The following is a 7,539-nucleotide window of genomic DNA, read 5'->3' on the forward strand; positions in this document are numbered from 1 at the left end:
AAAAGCCAAAGCCAGCCAGCTGAGGAAGCCAACAGGGAAACTCAGGCCCGGCAGAGCAGTGGCGATGGGTGAACCCTTCGCCCGCGCGTCCACTGGCTCCACAGCAGCGGCCCCAGCGACATACAGGACGTGACGTGGAAAAAAAAACCCTCCCTGTCATGGGCAAGTACGCCTCTCAACCAGATCAGGCTACACACAGGGACCGAGCAGGGATTGAACCCGCGACCTCGAACCAGTCAAAAATTTATTCTCTACCCCTTCTGCCGAAACCCGGGATTGAACCAGGGACCTTTAGATCTTCAGTCTAACGCTCTCCCAACTGAGCTATTTCGGCTGGTGGTTGGGGGAGTTTGCCGGGATGCCAGTAATCCGCTTTTCCCCGCCCATCGCCTGACTGATGCCGGTGTGATGATTTAAGGCAGATGTTCCCAGAATCACAGAATGTCAGGGGTTGGATGGGGGAGTTTGCCGGGATGCCAGTAATCCGCTTTTCCCCGCCCATCGCCTGACTGATGCCGGTGTGATGATTTAAGGCAGATGTTCCCAGAATCACAGAATGTCAGGGGTTGGAAGGGACCTTAAAAGATCATCTAGTCCAAGCCCCCTGACAGAGCAGGATCCCCTAGGGCAGCCACACAGGAACGCATCCAGGCAGGTGTTGAAAGTCCCCAGAGAAGGAGACTCCACAACCTCTCTGGGCAGCCTGTGCCAGGGCTCTGTCACCCTCACAGTAAAGAAGTTTCTCCTTATGTTGAGGTGGAACTTCCTATGTCCTAACTTAAACCCATTATTCGTCCTAGGTTGTCGAGTCTTTGCAAGTAAAGTTACGCCTTAACACAACGACAAATGCAGCAATAACAAAAAGACACGTGTATCTGGATGAACAATCCATAACCTCCAAGCATTTGGTATAAAGGCAGAGTGGCTGTGGCTCCCTGGATTATTGGGGGGTAACAGCAACTGGAATACTTTGCGGAATCCAAGAGCATCAGCAATATTTTTGCTTCGGAGTTCTCAGGGACTTTATTTTATAAGTCTTTATTTTTTTACAAGTCTGACAAATTCCGCACAGAGCCGATGTACCCCTACCAGACACAAAGAGAAAGGGCACTTCCATTCTCCTTGTGACACCGTCTTGCCTGTGAGAGCATCCCCTGTTGACACTCCCTGCAGGCTGCTTTGCAAGATCACCCACTGTTTACCCCTCATGTTAGTCAAAACAAAGCCAGAGACATCTTTCTTCCACAGCAACCGGAGTTTAACAGATCCCTCCTTTTTCAAGTGTGGAAAAAGCAGCATTTTCCCCAACGAGCTCTGTGACTATTTGGTGAGATATATCCCCATAATTCCTTTTACTTTCAGATTCTATTTTTCTTCAAGTTGTCCTACTTTTGGAAAATCTTGTGTGAGGAGCCACTGTTCTCCAGGGACTGAAATTCTCAGAAGTCAAAGACACATTTTTAGAAGTTAAAATTCCAAGTACTGGGCCAGTCATGACTGAAAACAAGAACTCTTTAACAAAAAAAATCAGTTTGGGAAAGGTTTAAAAAAAAAAAAAAAAAAAAGAAAACATACCCTTGTACTAAAGAACTGTGATAACAACATACTGATACAAAATCTCTTATTCTCATGATTTTCCATTGCCCCTGGCAATGATTGTTTTTCTGAGAAATGATGAATGTAATCACTTAATAAGCATGTCACCTACTCATGCGGGAAACAATCTTATGCTTTCTGGTTCAGATAAACTCCAAATGTGTGATGACATCTAGAGAAGCCAAAATACTACTGATTAGAGTTTTCGTGCATTGCCACAAAAATCAGAGCTACTGTGGACTAACAGGTTATTCCAACTTTTATTACTTTTAAAAACCATTGTTTTGCCAGGTCAAATGGAAATGGCAATGGAAATAAAAACTAATTCAAAACAAAACAAAAAAAGACAATGATTCACTTTTAGGCATAATGTATTAAATAAAACAGCCGCTTTTTCTGTAAATAAAATCTACATTTCTGTATGAAAGTTCCTCTTACTGAAATGTAGAAACCTATCAGTATTTCATGGCTATTTAAAGAGCATAAGAACAGTTTTTGCAGACTGGAGCATTCTGAGTCCAGCCAAAGCTATTTACAAGTTTCTTCTAATGGGAAACTAAATTTGTGCTATTTTGTACCCTTCCAGAATAGGAACTGGAGTTTAAAAAGAAACCACCATTTTTTTCCATCCACAACCTTCCTCCCATATCTAGTAAAGGACAGGGTGGACAAAGAAAAGCTGTTTTCTTGTCCATCATATTATGACAATGTAAAGTTTTAATCACAGCTGGCATCCCTCAGTGCCAAGCAGCATACAAATGTAAGCAAGCAAGCGCCAAAATCAGACCAGAGAAAGCCTTGGGGAAAGCAAGAATCTCCATTAAAATATCAGTTTTCCCCAACAATCAAGGGATTTCAGGAAGCGTTTCCTGAAGATCTGGTAGAACCCACAACAGTAACCCCAAAGAGAGATGCAGAACTGACTATTCCCCAGAAATTTTGCAAATGTGAGCCTCTCACCCATGATAGAACCTGGATAGGAAACCTTCATTGAAGGTCACCCTTTCTGCTTTACAGAGTTTTAGCAATTTAAGTATCAGATGTTTATCCCATTTATTTTCTTATTGGTGTAACTGCACTTTGCTTTGCGATGCAAACCCTGAGAAAAATGGACTGAAATATTGCTGTGTTCACAATTTTACATTACTACCTCTGCCTTCTGCAGAAATGCTTCTTCCTAGCTTCCATTTAAAAGTAGCAAGAAATAAAACCTGAAAGCATTACAGTTCTCCACACTGAGTTCACTAGTTGATCTTTTGTCCTTTTCCTCCTACAGAAGCCAGAAGGTTAATGGCAAAATAAGATGTTTTCTTTAACTGTAAAAAGACTTTTCCCTGCAAAAGGAATGTTCCTACCGGAGCACTCACTTGCTAAGGCAACCTGATCCACAGTGCAGCTCAAAGCAAAGCAAAAGTTTAATTTTTTAAACATATATTTATAATTGTCAAGCATTACAGGAGGACCAGCCACTAAATAAATGACTGATGCTCTCTAATACCCCCTCTCACTCCCCAAACAGGAAACGAGAAGGGAATAAGGCAGAAACACCTACAGATTGGAAAGCTAAAACAGCTTTAGTGAAATTATAATAGCACTAATAAAGTAATGAAAATAACTAAATATATAGAGACCTAGTATCAAACCCAACTTCCCCATCCATAGCAATCACCACGGATGCTGCAGAGAAGGCAGGAACCAGGGAAGCCCCAGGCTCAGCAGCAGAGGGGAGCTGGGCACAGAAGCTGGGTTTGAGAACTCAGGATCGGCATCAAAGTCAGAAGAGTCCTCCTCAGATACCAGCCACTGAAAAAGAGGGCTTAACCCCCCACGATCGCTCACTTTTATACTGAGTACGACATATATGGAATGGAATACCCCTGTTGGTCACCTGTCCTGTCTACTACCCCAAGGAGGTGCAACCTTTTACTTCCTTGTGATCCCTCTTACTACCCGGCATCCCCAGCGTGGCACACAAGAGCCAGCAGTGGCCTTGGTCACTGTAGGACTAAGTATAAGCAAGAGCCTTTCTGCATCCAGTCCCAGGCAGTAACTGTAAACATCAGGTGTTATCACTGCCAGTAGCACACACTGTCTGCAAAAACACGCTGCTGACTTCAGAAAGTGCAGCCTTTTAGAAGAGACTGAGCAGGAAAGTAAAATCAATGAAAAGAATTGGCTGTTTTAGCTCAAATCCAGACAATGTATTTTTAAAATGTGTATGTATACAGCTATTTATATGTATATATAAATAAAAATAAAAGTAGGAACGCCAAGCCAAATGTCTCACACAGAAGAATTAAATTTTCAAAAATATTTAAATAAACTAACTTCCACTAAAATTTAATAGATACTTCTGAAAAGTCCACTCCCAGTAAAATCACTTGTTTAGATAGTCACTTAAACGTCAAAGGTTGCATCTTTAGCATCTAAATATTCAAAACAACTTCCAAAAGATCTATTCAACAAACCAGCTACACACTACTGTTTTCTTCTGTGTATTTCCCCATCTGGTAACACTATCAAAATTGATTTTTAATGTTCCAAAGACAATGTACCTATTTATAAGGTTTAAAATAATAATTTAATCTCTAATCCTAAAATTAAATATCACATAGCTGGTATTCCAGCATAAGCAGATGTGAAAGATACATATTTTCATGCGGCTCACCCAGGGCAGCTGCAACAGTAAGTGTAAATACAGCTCAAACAGATCTTTGCAGTACTTATTTCTGGTATCAACTTTTGTAAAACATGAAAGACGAAGATGGGTAACTAACTTTCTGCATGTTGTAAGGAAGCTGCATCTCAAGAAAAAACCAAAATCTTAGAAAATATTTTAATTTACCAGCAGTGTGCAATTGACAATAAAATTTTAAGTGATTCATCAGGAAAAGCTTAACCTTAAGTATTTGGTAAGCCAAGTATTCTAATAGACCAGTGCATATTAAGCCCTGTAACTTCTGTCCTTCCCAAATGAAGGTTTGTCTACCAAACCAAGAACCAGACTCCCCCCCCCCCCCCCAAAAAAAAAAATATACTAGAATTGTGTTGTGCTTGGATACCATAATACTATTATCTCACTCTGTTACAGAAAACTCACCTTTGGTAACACCTTCCTTAGTGTCAGATGTGTGTTGTAAAGTCTAGGCAAGGCAAGACACTTACTGCTGAGCTTTCTTTTAAGCCGACTCTTATCAGCCAAGAGCAGAATTTCCTCAACAGCACCACAGAACACACAGGAGGGATGACGAAGTTGGGAGCATTGCGGGTCTGTAGGCAGCACTATCCATAGGCTCTCTGGGTCAACACTATTAAAGTTTATGCTCAGTTACTACTGAAACTCCAGCAGGGGTAAAGCTAAGGTAAATTCCCCAGGCTTCACTCCCCCAGCACTTAAGGTGATGAGGAAAGGATTTCTCCATGTTTACATTTCGAGAGGTAATTCTCAATTTCTGAGAGACTTTAAAGTCGCAGCAATTTCCGAGTGCACCACAGCATTCTAGCCCCACACTTCTGCAGCTCTACCCCAGGGCAACAGATGGGTCTGCGACCGTGCCAAGTAAAGAAGGTAAAGTGATAAAACCAACAAGAGTTTTCCCCATCTATGTCTGCCACCTGAAAGCCAAAAAAAAGTGAAGATAACTTTTCCAGGGTAGAGGAAGGACTATGAAATATAAAAAATAAAAACATACCATCTACTTTTTCAGCATGTTTACTTAAGAGAAACCATACAGCATAAACTGAAGTTTCCTCTTAAAGTTTACATTAAAAGTCAAATATTGTTCCATCTTTAAAATGTTTGTCACAGAAAAAAAAAGTTAAACACTGCATCAAACAAGCTCTGCTAACCCACAATTCACAGGAAGTGTTTAAAAATCTCCTCCATAAATAGCCTTCATATCACAGGAGATATCATCACTGGAATGTTAACTGTGTTACAGCATTTCAAGTTTGTTACAATTACAGTTAAGAAAAGGAAATTAACATGTAAATGAGAGTAATACAGTAAAAAGATGACATCAAAAAGAGAGCTAACAATTAACAGATTAAGAAAATGCTTCTGGAAATCTCAGCAAGAACACCTGCTACTTCTTGAGAGCTTTCCCCCCACGCTCCTTAAAAAGGATATTTAAAGTTATTGAGCAGATAACAGTTTAATCAGTCACCTGCAGAAGGTAATACTGCACCAACAGAGAAAAGAACTGAATCATATGGGTGCCATATCTAGCTTTTACCAACCAACATACAGACTCCAGAAAATACAGCATTTCTTTCCCTTGATTAAAAATAAACCACAACTCTTTAAAGCTATAAAAATAACATATTACACTGTAAAAACAAACTAATATAGATAAGCAATTCCAGAACTAAAATTCCATTGCAAGTCCCAGAAGCTGTAATGGTAATTAATTATTCTTAGTAAGGCAGATTTTACTTCAGTTACACTGATTTATAGCATCATAAATATTCCTCACCCTGCACAGTTCTTTAAAATCAATACCAAGTGAGGATATATTATTGCACCAAAAGCCAAAATTAACAGGTTCAACTTGTAAAGTGCTGAAATCCTTCCAGAGTTGTGCCGTACTGCAGTTCTGTATTCATCACGGTTTCTGTATCTTGAATTCATTCAGAGTTCAGCGTGGCTGCCCAGTTGCAGGCTTTGAAGAAACAGACTGTATGAGGTAGAATAAACTCCTTCAGGTTCTCCGCCACCCTACAGATCACTGAGCTGTGCAAACGGCTCTATCACAGGAAAGGGCTCCAAAGCCTTCTCCGAGTTCTTCCAGTTGTGGAAGTTTTCTTTGTACCATTCAACTAGTGTGAAAAGAATGATGTTGAGTCAAGTTGACCAGAGGTAACAGGGAAATTCAAATATTCCACCGATATCGTAAGACTAACAACATGCTAATAGCTCATTATACGAAATTTTAGCCTATAATATTAAAAAAGAACTAGTTTAAATGTTATAAAGTCTTACAAAGATTTATTCTAGTATTAAAAAACTAAATCTAGTACTTGATGCTACTTAGCTGATTTAAAGAAAAAAGATTAATCACAGTAAAATTCACTACTTACAGAGAAGCCAACTTTATGTAAAATTAAAGTGTTAAATTCATTAATTTTAGCTTATCATTAAGTAACCTAGAAACTCATTTACCCCCCCCCATTCCTCCTCTCATCACTTCTAATCAATTAGTGTAAAAAACACACTGACTTGTTTCCTTTATTCCTTCTTTCCAAGGCACTTTAGGTCTCCATCCTAAGTTGTGCATTTTTTCTGAATTCATTGGGTACCTCAGGTCATTGGTAGGTCTGATGAAGTACAAAAAAAACACATGGAAAACAATCTGATTAGACTTTTCCACTAATTGGAGATACAGTACCTCACACTGTGTCCACACCAACATTAGTTATGCTTCTGTTTTGAAAATTTCCATCAACATGACCAGATTACATTGCCTTCAAAGTGCAGCTAGAATAATACAATTCAGTTTGTACAGTCAACTACTTGGAATTGAATAAAGATGAATTAATATCTCAGTAGCACAAAAATTAGCACAAAACTCAAATCACTGCAAATGCAATCATGCAAGTCAGTGTGTTTGCGGCTTTTGAAACTGTACACAAACTGGTGTTTTCTAGCGTAAGTATTCACATTTTTCAACCTGAAACCCCACAAATTTTCATATACTTTTTGAAATACTTTCAGATACTATTTGAAATACATGGACTTGCAAAGCATCGTCATTACAGTGGCTAATTAGCTACACAAACTTAGAATGGGCTTGATCATCTCTGAGGTGTTTTCCAGTCTCAACAATTCTGTGATTCTGTGAATTTCAGGCTGCAAGTTTCAAGGCAGAAAGAGATTCCCTACGTTTAAGCATGGCACAGATTTCCACTTCCACAGTCTGGCAGTTAGTCTAGTCCAGCATTCCT

At 39.6% G+C, this 7,539-nt stretch overlaps 1 non-coding gene across 1 annotated transcript; it reads right to left on the minus strand.

The window, feature by feature from the left end:
* Positions 1–261: 261 nt before the first annotated feature.
* On the minus strand, positions 262–334 carry TRNAF-GAA. Its single transcript has one exon. It is a non-coding gene; the product is annotated as a tRNA-Phe (tRNA).
* Positions 335–7,539: the final 7,205 nt, after the last annotated feature.

Source organism: Apaloderma vittatum, unplaced genomic scaffold (genome assembly GCF_000703405.1).
Source record: "Apaloderma vittatum isolate BGI_N311 unplaced genomic scaffold, ASM70340v1 scaffold15519, whole genome shotgun sequence".
In the NCBI taxonomy this organism is placed as follows: Eukaryota; Metazoa; Chordata; class Aves; order Trogoniformes; family Trogonidae; genus Apaloderma; species Apaloderma vittatum.